At 38.7% G+C, this 12,571-nt stretch overlaps 1 long non-coding RNA gene across 1 annotated transcript; it reads right to left on the reverse strand.

Moving 5' to 3' along the window:
• Nucleotides 1-4,122: 4,122 nt before the first annotated feature.
• On the reverse strand, nt 4,123-9,770 carry LOC118663603. Its single transcript, XR_004970100.1, has 3 exons — nt 9,657-9,770; nt 4,547-4,845; nt 4,123-4,437 (listed from the first exon to the last, which is right to left on the reverse strand). It is a non-coding gene; the product is annotated as an uncharacterized LOC118663603 (long non-coding RNA).
• Nucleotides 9,771-12,571: the final 2,801 nt, after the last annotated feature.

Genomic DNA, 12,571 nt, shown 5'->3' on the forward strand with positions numbered 1-12,571 from the left:
TTCTCTTGCCATGTTCTATCCAGGTTCTATAGCCGGGTTCTGTCTCTAGGTTCTTCAGCCAGGTCCTCTCGCCATGTTCTATCCAGGTTCTGTAGCCGGGTTCTGTCTCTAGGTTCTTCAGCCAGGTTCTCTCGCTAGGTTCTGTCTCTAGGTTCTGTCTCTTGGTTCTATCCAGGATCTTTTGCCATGTTCTCTCCAGTGAAGTTCTTCTGTCTCTAGGTTCTGTGTAGGTTCTGTGTCTAGGTTCTGTGTCCTGTTGTCTTGTTACATCTGTATTTATACCAGTTGATTCCAATCCTATCAATCTCTATTCCAAAGGTTAGGGCGTTTCTTATCTCCATTCCAGGGAGTAAAGATTATGTAGTTTAAGCATGATTGTTCGTAGTTAAAGTGATTAATTACCCACCTGGCACTTAGTTAAGGGGTTTTATTCCCTCCCTAACTTCAGGGGAAAATCCCTACCTGGGGAAACAACCTTTCTCAGAGACCTTGGTTAAAACACATAGTGCCAAGAAGGTGAGCAAACATATTAAAAACAGTATGCCATATATGCCAGGTCCCTTGAAACAGCAAGGATAGACCGGCTCCTGGCACCTGTTCTTCCTTCCTGTGTCCCTCACCTTAATGACTTCTTTTTCCCTCCCTCTCTCTCCCACTCTTTCGTTTGCTCTCCTCATCTTTGCTCATTTAGCATTTTTTTTCCTCATTTTTTCCTATTGAAGATTTGATCCTTCCAAGTAGTGAGAGATGGGTATGGCCTACAGTTGACTCTAGACTCACAAATCCTGGATCAGCTACACCCGAGATGAATAATTTCCAATAATTTCTACATAAAATCCCAATGAATTAATATGATTGACTTTACTAGCAACAGGTATCCATCTCTAGGCCACAATCTGTGGGGCCTCTGTTATAACCTCATTTACATAGAAGGGAAAGTGCCCCCAAATGAAGAGAGCAGATATATTGGAAAAGAATAGGGAGGAAAATTGAGAAGACAACAGTTTGACTAATACATTTAATTTAGCTAATTTTGATTAATATATTTACCAAAGAATAATGTTGTTTTAAAAGCAGAAGTCCCAGCATTAAAATGACATATCTATTGGGAAATCCAGAAGTTATTTCTGGAATCTGAAAATGAAAATGTAGAGTAGGTTAGCCAATCAAATGACACTGAGTACTCCAGGAAGCATTTTCTTGAAAACTAAATATGGCTGGCATTTTCCTTTACTATTAACTATACTCTCCTGTCAAGATGAGGTTCATTCTGCACTTGCCTGTTTAGATTTAAAAAGAAATTCTTTCACTTTGAGGCTATAATTAATCTGTACAGCTTTGAACGATTGGTTTACATGACAAGTGACCATGAGTTAAAATTCAAAGTATTAACAGTAAATTGTATTGTAAAAAGTCTTCATGTAAATAAAATAAGACAAAATGGTTTTATCTTATTTTGAGATGTAACCTAAAATTAAACATAGTGACCATTCATCCATTCCTTAGATAATTTAAGTTTCTATTTTTTTATTTAAAAAAAATTTATTATTGATTTCAGAGTGGAAGGGAGAGGAATAGAGAGATAGAAACAATGATGAGAAAGAATCATTGATTGGCTGTCTCTTGCACGCTAATGGGGATCAAGCCAGCAACCCAGGCATGTGCGCTGACCAAGAATGGAACCATGACTTCCTGGTTTCTAGGTCAACACTCAACCACTGAAGCACACCAGCTAATTTAGATTTTTAATTTTTTTTTCCACAATTGGATGTACTAGAGCAGTGGTTCTCAACCTTCCTAATGCCGCGACCCTTTAATACAGTTCCTCATGTTGTGGTGGCCCCAACCATAAAATTATTTTTGTTGCTAGTTCATAACTGTAATTTTGCTACTGTAAACAATATGTAATTATATATGTGTTTTCTGATGGTCTTAGGCGACTCCTCTGAAAGGGTCGTTCGACTCCCAAAGGGGTCGCAACCCACAGGTTGAGAACCGCTGTTAGAGGTTTGGAAGTTTGCCCATATCAATTAACATTCTTCACCTGTGTCGACATTTAAAAACTCAATATTATGGAAAATATTTAGATTTAACAAAAACCTCAAATTCTTTAGAGTGGCCCTTTTCAGATTGAGTTCTCTGGAGTCTTTTCTTTCATAAAAATGTTGACTGCAACAGGCTTCTGTTAGTGTCTGCTCTGTTCAATTACTAGTAGATCCCAGTGAACAAGAGAAGTTGTAAAGTAAAATTCAACTCAAATTCAATGATTTCCCAAAGATTTGAGGAACAGTGCTTATCCTAAATGTCTCCTGAATCCTAATTCATAATTCAGGAAAACAAATTGATCTTGTTCAGTTTCATTTCCATATACTAACTCAGTATAAGTATAAACTCAAGACAGCTCAGTGGCATCTTGGGTTCTAACTATGCTACCTCTAGCCCAGCTCACAAATATCCACCAATCTCTTTCCCTCCTGATGCTCCTGCAATGCATTAACTATTCACTTATTTACACTGTAATTAGGTTTGATAAACAGTTTGGTGAGGGAAAACTGCAGGTTTTAGAAGGCTAATGCCCCTTATTGTGTACAGTCTTTTCAGGTGTTCTTAATCACAATGGAATAAGAGAAATAAGACCAACTGCAATCAACTGGAAGGAAGCACACACTGAGAGACTGACTTGACCATGCATACACTGATTTGAATTCAGCAGCTCTTGGGTCTGGGATTATAAATAACATCTGAAGCAGTTTCCCTTCCAATATGAAGGAATACTTTTTTTCCATAAGCCCTTGACCTTGACCTTATTCTCCTAGGCCCCCAGAGATTTGTTTAATTTTTGGACACCTAATTGCCACTCTAAATACATTCTGCTCTCATCTGTCCCCAGTTCAACTACTTTTTTTTATTGAATGATTTTGAGAGAGAGAGAGAAGAAGGCAGAGATAAAGGAAGAGAGGGAGGGAGGGAGAGAGAGGGAGAGGGGGAGAGGGGGGAAGAGAGAGAGAGAGAGAGAGAGAGAGAGAGAGAGAGAGAGAGAGAGAGAGAGAGATCAATTTGTTGTTCCACTTTTTTATACATACTTGTATGTACCCTTATCAGAAATCAAACCTGCAACTTTGGTGTTTTGGGACAATGATCCAACCAACTGAGCTACCTAGCCAGGGATGCTCAACTCCTTTGGTTATCTGGATACAACTCCTAGATTCTAGGCTGGGCCTGCATTTCTATATTTTGACTCACTCTCCTTTTGACCAGCTTTCAACCTGACAATTTTTCTCATATGTGTGTTTATAACTACTTTCATTAAGTACTTTTGGGTTTCTAGCTTTTGTTCCCAGACACATTCCTGCTCTGGTGGCCTCTTGACTAAAATATTTCTCATACATCCCTGTCCGGGCGGCTCAGTTGGTTGGAGCATCATCCCATATACCAGAAGGTTTGGTTTCAATTCCTAGTCAGGACATGTACCTAGGTTGTGGATTTGATCCACGGTTGGAGAATGTACAGGAGGCAACCAATCGAAGTTTCTCTCTCACATCGATGTTTCTTTTTCTCTCTCCCTTTCTCTCTAAAATCAATTTCTCTCTAAACACACACACACCACATAGCCTCAGCTGAGGATTAAAAAAATGGAAAAAAAATCTATCTCATACAACTAATAACATCAGGGAGAATACGGGGAAGAAGGTATTCTTCAATTTAACATTCTCTTTCTGTAGAGAGTCTACAAATGATAACATAGCTAGACAATCAAGGGTTGGTTGTATAGAGGGGTTGATTAATTACACCTAATTATTCAGTTTTTTTTAATTATCTAAGACATTTCCATTTCTTCTTTTTTTTTCCACTACATACCTCTTACCATTTCACTAAATCAAAATATTAACATTTCTTAAGTGTCTAAGATTTAGAATTTGTGAATTTCAGTAATTTGTGCATCATTGTCCAATCAAGAGTCAACACTCTGAAGTTGTTACAAAATATTTATCATTCTAATACTGAGGTTTTAAAGGGTGGAGCAAGGAGAAAATGTATTGTCAATATTTTTTGAAATGTAGTGGGGCAGAGGACAATTTATTGACACCAGTAGCTAAAACATTTCCTTTTGGATAATTTGTACATTATCCACTCACCCAACTTTACCCATTACATGTGTTGTTTCTGGATGCAGTGACTATCTAAAATTCTGTGCAATAATCAAAAACATTTTCATCCTTTGCCATTTTAACATTTCACTGAACTGACAAGAATATACAGCATTGCAAAAAAGCCAAAAACAAAGAGGATATCATTTATACCTATGTTTTAGTCTTCTATCTTAAATCCATTCTTGTATCTTGAATCAGTTCTTTCTTACAGTTTAAGCTGCTTTGTTAGGAAGCACTTTTTCCAAGCTTCCTTTTTCAGTTGCTTTCCAAAGGTGCAAAAATAATCCTGTCACAACAGAGAAGAAGAGCTTATAAAGATGCTTTAAAAACCTTATCACCGGGAAACAGTGCACAGGGTATTGTATAATACAGTGTCTTAAAATACTTCTGCTTACCTCCTCATTGATGCTGCTACAATATTTACATAACACTGCTAACTAATTCTTCATTATGTAGGTTATTTATCCTTTGTCTTGGAGACTGTCTTCCCAGCACATTTAATAGCATCGAGTTGAGGCAGTGTTTTTATTTCTACCTACTGTTTAGCTGCAGTGTATATCTTCTCAGTTCTGGGGTTGCATTGGTGGGTCAGAATTCATGTTTACTGCTCCTTGGGGTAAGAAATGAAAGAGTAGGAGGAGAGATCTGTGGCAGGACAGAGTCTTGGCTAGCCATCAAAGAAAGTTGTTTATGTCTTCAGGAAGGGTTATTTCAGAACCAAAAAAATAAAAAAGAGAAAAAAATAAAATAAAGGACCTGTTTAGGTTCTGAGGGATAGTTGCCCTGGGAGCAAAAAGCAAAAGTAGAAACTAATATTTCAGAAATTACTTCAGTAGAAAGACATTTTTAGTGCAAGGTATCTCAGAAGCTAGTGAAAATTATTTGAAGCATTAAATATTTTCAAGACTGTTAAATACATTTTAAAACTCTAGGCTGGATGTTTTTGCTAACATTTCACGTGGAAGAGTTGATTCAAATCAGGAAAACAACCACCACCGCCATGTTTCCCTGTGGCCAGGGAACACTCCAAGGCAAACCGCACGTAGCACCCTTGGCTCTGCCTAGTACCGACCTGAAGGTCGATCCAGACGGACAAGGTCCTTGAGTTCCCTCTTCAACACTTCAACACTCTGTTAAGCCCGTTTTTCCCGTTAATCGTGCGCATGTGTCTACCATTATAGCAGTGCCTCGGGCCGAGATCACCTAGCTTCCAACACAGTTGTTGGTCCCATTCCACAAATAAGTCACTTCATCAAGCAGCAACCACCAATGTCTTGGCTCATACCCACACCCTAATCTCCTGGAGCTTAAACACACTGCTTCTCAGATACAATCCTCTTCTAGCAGCTAAGAAAGTAAAACCTAGAGGTCACTTCTAAGCTAGATTTTTTCCACATAATTTCTACCAAATCCCCCAAGCAGCCTAAAAGGTAGATATTTACAGTTACTGGGTTGCTGAACTGCCTTAGATTTGCTACAAAGTAAAAAAAAAAAAAATTCCAGCTTAACATTTTTTCTCCTCAGCTGAAATGATAAGCATCTAAAGTTTTAGAGGTTCTATAAACCTGTAGATTTTTCTTTTAAGTACTAAATCTGGCTGTGGATATGCACAGTAGCTATACACATTTCTCCCACCAAGTAAAATAATAAAATCAGTGTCATTCTGTCAAATAAATGCAGTTCTTCCGAAACTAAATCATACCATTGTGTAATGTGCAAATTACATCGAAATGGATCTAAATAGCTAAATATTAAAGTTGTGTGATAACTTAGGATATATGCTTACTAAAGCATAAAACCCTCCATTTCTTCTAAAAATAAAAAATATATTTATTGACTAATCAGTAGAAAGCAAAGTTGTTCTCAATGATTCTGTGAGTTGCATTTTTGAAGTATTTTTATTGATTTTTAGAGAGAGAGAGAGGAAGAGAGAGGGAGAGAGAGACAAAAACATCAATTATGAGAGAGAATCATTGATCGGGTGCTCCACACCCCCTACTGGGGATCGAGCCCTCAACCAGGGCATGCGCCCTTAACCCAGTGGTTCTCAACCTTACTAATGCCGCGACCCTTCCTCATGTTGTGGTGACCCCCAACCATAAAATTATTTTCTTTGCTACTTCATAACTGTAATTTTGCTACTGTTATGAATCGTAATGTAAATATCTGATATGCAGGATGTATTTTCATTGTTACAAATTGAACATAATTAAAGCATAGTGATTAATCACAAAAACAATATGTAATTACATGTGTTTTCCGATGGTCTTAGGCGACCCCTGTGAAAGGGTCATTCTACCCCCAAAGGGGTCGCGACCCACAGGTTGGGAACCGCTGCCTTAACCAAATCTAACCCAGGACCTTTCAGTCCGCAGGCTGACCCTCTCTCCACTGAGCCAAACCAGCTAGGGCTGTGAGTTGCATTTTATCATCCTCTTAGACTGAGGAGAACAACAGCCTGAAACAGTGCAAGTGACTTCCCAAGGTTACTTAATCCATGAATGAGCTCGTATTTAAGTCTCCTAACTGGCCCTGTGTTATTTCCACTCCATGATGCTGCAGCTCTTCATCTGAAAATGTAATCATAAAGACTACTACATTATTAAACTACAAGCATGTTTTCATTCTACTCTGTAAAGCTTACTAGTGCAAAATGCTGTCATCTGTTAAACTGTATAACCTTGGGCAGCGGTAGGGTAAGTTTTGATCTATTGAAATAGATCTGATTCAAAACCTAAATCAAAATATAGATCTAAGGATTTGAAAAGCAGAAGTACATTTTCAAGCTCATTGTAAGTTCTGTTTTCAGCAAGAGTGTTTTGAGATGATTTATAATGGAATTTTTAAAATTACTTATTATAATAAAAATACTTGATTATACTTAGTAACTGTACATAAGCATATTTTAAACTACTTTGAGTGAATGAACATGATTTAAAGCACTTTATGCCAATTTCTGCCTAATCTAGAAGACTTGTAACAGATGAATTAAGGAGATTTAATGAACTTCACAAGGACAAAACTTACAACAGAACACTTTCTTTAATGCTAAATTTTAACTCTTATATAACACTAGTTTGAAGTGTACATTAATAAGCTTTAAAATCTAAGTAGATTGACTATGTTTGGGGCTTTATGTTTTTGTCTATCCATAATGTAGAAGAGTATGACATTTTGTTGAACTATATATGTCATTTTTATGAACCTGTAAATAGCAGTTCTATTACACTATGTTTAGCAGATGTTAAATAATAATTTTGACTTAGTTCCACAATATACATGTAATACATACATGTGATACTAAGTTTAACTTCTGGACCAAAGAATGGTATACCAAATGTACTATTTGAATTGGGACATAACTGAATAACAACTAGTCTCTTTAAAATCAAATTAATGGCAGCTAATATTTCAGAGGTGCAGCCCTTTCAAGTATAGCATATTTATCTCTGAAGCTTTAGATTCTTATGTGATTTAAGTCATCCTATCTAATAAAAGAGAAACATGGTAATTGGTGTACGACCGAAACCCTTCCCATTGGCTAATCAGGGCAATATGCAAATTAACTGCCAGCCAAGATGGCGGCCAGCAGCCAGGAAGCTTGAAACTAACATGAGGCTTCCTTGCTTCAGTGACGGAGGACTCCAACGTTCCCCGCCTGCCGCTGCAGGCCTCTGAGCTGCAACTCTAAGCAACTATGTAACAAATATAGAAGCTAAACAAAACCCCAGAAAGCTGCTTTAGTCCACCGGGCTTCAGCCAGCAGGATTGCAACATTGTTAGCAAAGGCCAGAAACCTACTTTCAGCAGGGGAGGCCTAAGAGCTGGAGCCAAGCCTCAAAGCTAAAGCTGGACCAGAATTAAAAAAAAAAAGAAAAAAAGGAGAGGTTGGGAGCTTCAGTCACCCCCAGACTGAAAACAGCCCTCAGCCCCTCACCCAGACTGGCCAGGCACCCCAGTGGGGAACCCTACCCTGAAGGGTGTGTGACCAGCTGCAAACAGCCATCATTCCCTCACCCAGGCTGGCCAGGCACCCCAGTGGGGACCCCCATCCTGATCCAGGACACCCTTCAGGGCAAACCAGCCGGCACCCACCTGTGCACCAGGCCTCTACCCTGTATAGTAAAAGGGTAATATGCCTCCCAGCACCGGGATCAGCGGAGCCATGAGGCCTCCTGGCACCAGGATCAGCGTGACAGGGGGCAGCACCCAAACCCCCTGATCACCCTGCGGCTCTGTGGGTGACAGGGGGCGGGGCCACAACCTCCCTATCCACCCTGCTCTGTTCGTGACAGGGGAAGGTGCCCCAACCCCCTGATCAGCTCTGCTCTGTGCCTGATAGGGGGGAGCTCCCCAACCACCTGATCGACCCTGCTCTGTGTGTGACAGGGTGCGGTGCCCAACCCCGCCCCCCCCCCCCCACGGGCCCTGCTCTGTGTGTGATGGGGTAGAGCCATAACCTCCCCATTAGCCCTGCCCTGAGTGTGAGAGTGGCGGCGCCCCAACCCCCTGATCGGCCCTGCTCTGCGGATGATAGAGGGCGGTGCCCCAACCCTCTGATTGGCCCTGCTCTGTGCGTGACAGGGTACAGAGCCCCAACCCCCCTGATGGGCCCTGATCTGTGAGTGACAGGGGGCAGTGCCCCAACCCCCTGATTGGCCCTGCTCTGTGCATGACAGGGGGTGGCACCGCAACCTCCCCATCGACCCTGCCTTGAGTGTGACAGGGGGCGGTGCCCCAACCCCCCAATCGGCCCTACCCTGAGCGTGACTGAGGGTGGCATTGCAACCTCCCGAATTGCCCTGCTCTGTGCATGACAGGGGGCGGCGCCCCAACTCCCCAATAGGCCCTGCTCTGAGCCCAACCAGGGGCTGCACCTAGGGATTGGGCCTACCCTCTGCCACCCGGGAGCAGGCCTAAGCCAGCAGTTCGTTATCTCCCGAGGGGTCCCAGACTGCGAGAGGTCACAGGCCGGGCTGAGGGACCCCCTTCCCCCCCGAGTGCACAAATTTTTGTGCACCGGGCCTCTAGTAATATAAATAAAATACATTCTATCTTTTCTCTATTATTCTCCATGTGCATTTGCTGGTATTTTCTCTATCTTAAGCAACTTGCTATTGTTTACAAAAAAAAAAAGATTAAAGTAGGATAAAAAGAGAAAGAGGGAAAAGGCAAACTACCTGTAGATTTTTTTTAAACATAGGGTTATTCACTTCCCATATCTATCAATTACTCTAATTATCAGTATATTACTTAATCCTGGCGCCCCTCCATTTTATTTTCTTCATTCTCATAACTTTCATTTTGATTTCCTGAGCCAATCTAAGTTTCAGGCCCTCTGAAACTTATTTTAACCTTATTTAAAACTTATTTTTAGTTTAAAAATCCTCTTCAGCATTTTTGTATGCTAGCAACTTGGTTCAGACAGAGCCTATATTCCCTGCATAATCCAATAAAAACAGCTTATGTGTGTTTAAAGTGCTTTATATATCTTAATATTCTTACCAATACATTTGATCCTCTAAGTCAAGAAAATATTTGGAAAGTTTGTGCGTCTTACACAAGTGCCATTCCCTTAACTGCAGTCCTGACTCTAGAACTCTGTATCTTCTAACGGGAAGACCTGGAAGAAAAATATGTAGTGATATCTGGAGAAAAATCAATGTGTAGACTAAATTCTTGGGAAATGTGGGAAGACAAAAAGAAACAAATGTGAAAATGGCTTGGAATTAAAAACGTTCCTAAGGCTGGCTGCTGAATTTCAGAAGCAAATTCCTGAAGAGTTTAAAGACTTTCCTACTTCATGGACAAATCAGTCTCTAAATTTCTTGAGCCTTTACTTCTTATCTGTATAATGGAAATAATTGCTGATATATCTAAATACTCTTCAATGTGCCTCCATTTTTCTTAGTCTCCCAGGCCTTCTTAAGCTATATTACATCCTATGTAGTTATTCACTTTCATTGCCATCATATAAGTATTATTTCTTCACCATTTAGAATTTCCTAATTCCATTTCAATGGATAATGAGCCAAATCCAGTTGTACTTTAAACTGTAATCGAACTCTGCATTGTTGAAAAATTACATAAAATATGAAAAAACATGTGTTTATTTTTAAGGTGGCAAAAGACATGTGATGTGATTTCAATATAAAATGATTTTTTAATGAAGAAAGCTGAGGATGAAAATATTCAGAAATATATTGAAATTACACATTTGATAACAAAGATCTCACTCTGTCTTTGTCTCCTATTTTTCCATAATAACCCAGAAGTACAGAATTGATGACTATAATTCACATTTCATGACCACAGTAATCATTGGACTGTGAAAGGGACAAATGGTAGTTGAATTCATCTATAAAAAAGAACATGCACAAAAGAGAGGAGAAAGGGGTCTAACCAACGACAAATATTTAGGAGTGGCTAAGAAGTATGAGTGATTTTTTTAAAGACCAATAACCATAATATAGTGAGGTTTATAAAAAAAAATGCTAAAGACATGAAAAATAGAGTTTTGAAGATATTTCAGAGAAAATGAACATGTTGCTTCAGAGTAACATTTTTATAATACATGACAAAGAAACAGCTATACCACTCAACTTTATTTTATTTCCATTTTCTCTGTCAAGGGTAGCAAAAATAATATTGGTAAGAGGAAATTGAAGCTCAAGAAATGTGAGATTGTAAGAAAGCAATTCTCTCCCTAAATGACTTTACATATTTTGTCCCAGATGAATTATATCCCATGTTATCAAAGGAACTTTCAAATAAAATGTCTGTATCATTGAACTACTTCTTAAGGCATTTGAATAATCAGAAAGAAAACCAAAGTACTAGAGAAAGGAATAAATATTATAATTTCGTTTAAAATTAAAAATCAGAGGATTCTATAGATTCTGACTTTGAGAGTTTAATGCAATTCCAAGTTCTGTTCAGTGGGAAATAAAAAAAGTGCAATTTCCTCAGAATTGAAGTGCATCAGTAGATCCAAATGGGAAAGACCAAACCTAGGCAAATGAGGAATATTTCAACATCTTTGAAACTGTTAACCTAAAAGTAATTCATGTCTCTCCCAAAGGACACCAATTTATAAGTAAAATGGGATCACAGAAACAAAATAAAAAAGTTAGATACTGCTTTAAAGAAAACACACACACACACACACACACACACACACACCATTGAATTAAAGAAACAAGACTTCCTTTCTTCTATTAGAAAACTCTCCTTTTCCTTCCTCTCCTGCACTAAGTATAGTAGATAGCTCCTTCTATCGCAGGCTGCCCTTCTGGTGTGGGTTAATGTAGCTCACTACCTAGGCTATAGAGTTTTTTTATATTCTTTTTTTTTTTACCCAACCTCGTAGAATTTGATTTTCCATTTTTTATGTCTTTAGAAAAGACCAAAAGGTGCTTTATTTTCTCATTCACAGATATCTCTAGTGGGCTTAAGCTGCCAGCTCTCCATATGTATAAACATAGTGAGAGATATTCAAAGAAGCATGGCTCAGCAGACATTTGAAGATATTAGCTGGAATTCAAGATGCTATGCTTATGTATATAAATTTAAGAATCATCTGTATCAATAACTGAAGAATTAGAAGAGACACATTTAATTGAAAGGCAAAGACTGAATCTTAGAAAACTCCAGTGCGGCCCGAGTTTGTGGAGCTATTTGAGCCTTTCTATAGCTCAGCTCTTAGACCTTTCCAAAGGTCTCTACTGGCTCCATTTACATTTCCTTCTCTCTTTGCAGAAGCTACTACAGATTCAGCCTTCTCCACTTGGTAGTTTCCACCACCATCTCAGCTCTTAGGGTTCTGTTCATGTCAACTGTAGAGTACTTTCCAGAACTTTCTTTACTTATTTTGAACATAAGTTTATAGGCTCTTTATCTTTTCTCCTCAGGATCTGGTAATCACTATAGTAAACCACAAACATACACAGAAATACACACAACTGTACAAGGGCAGGCATACATATATGAGAACAAAAAATAAAAAGAAATACAAACTATTAAATATAATTTTTAATCTCTAATTCAACAGATAGGAGTAAATGGATGCTTGATTGTCTTCATTTAGCCCTATACTTTTATTTTTCCTGTAGATAAAGCCTATTATTCCTTTCTTCTTGCCTCATCCATTATCTTAATCTCTTTTTAGGAGATACATTTGAGAAGTCCTCTTATACTTAGCACAATATTTTTCAAACTCTTTTATCCACGACCCACAGTAAGAACTACATTTTATATCATTGTCTAGCAAACACATAGCTGAACATGTGTATATATGTTTGAAATAATTCCTATCTTTGCTGCAGCAAATATTTTCTATTCTACTTTTTTTATTTTCCTGTTGGTTTCTACCTACCAAACTAACCTCATGACTATCTGTTGAATCTAGAGTAGACCCATAT

Source organism: Myotis myotis, unplaced genomic scaffold (assembly GCF_014108235.1).
Source record: "Myotis myotis isolate mMyoMyo1 unplaced genomic scaffold, mMyoMyo1.p scaffold_m19_p_1, whole genome shotgun sequence".
Lineage (NCBI taxonomy): Eukaryota > Metazoa > Chordata > Mammalia > Chiroptera > Vespertilionidae > Myotis > Myotis myotis.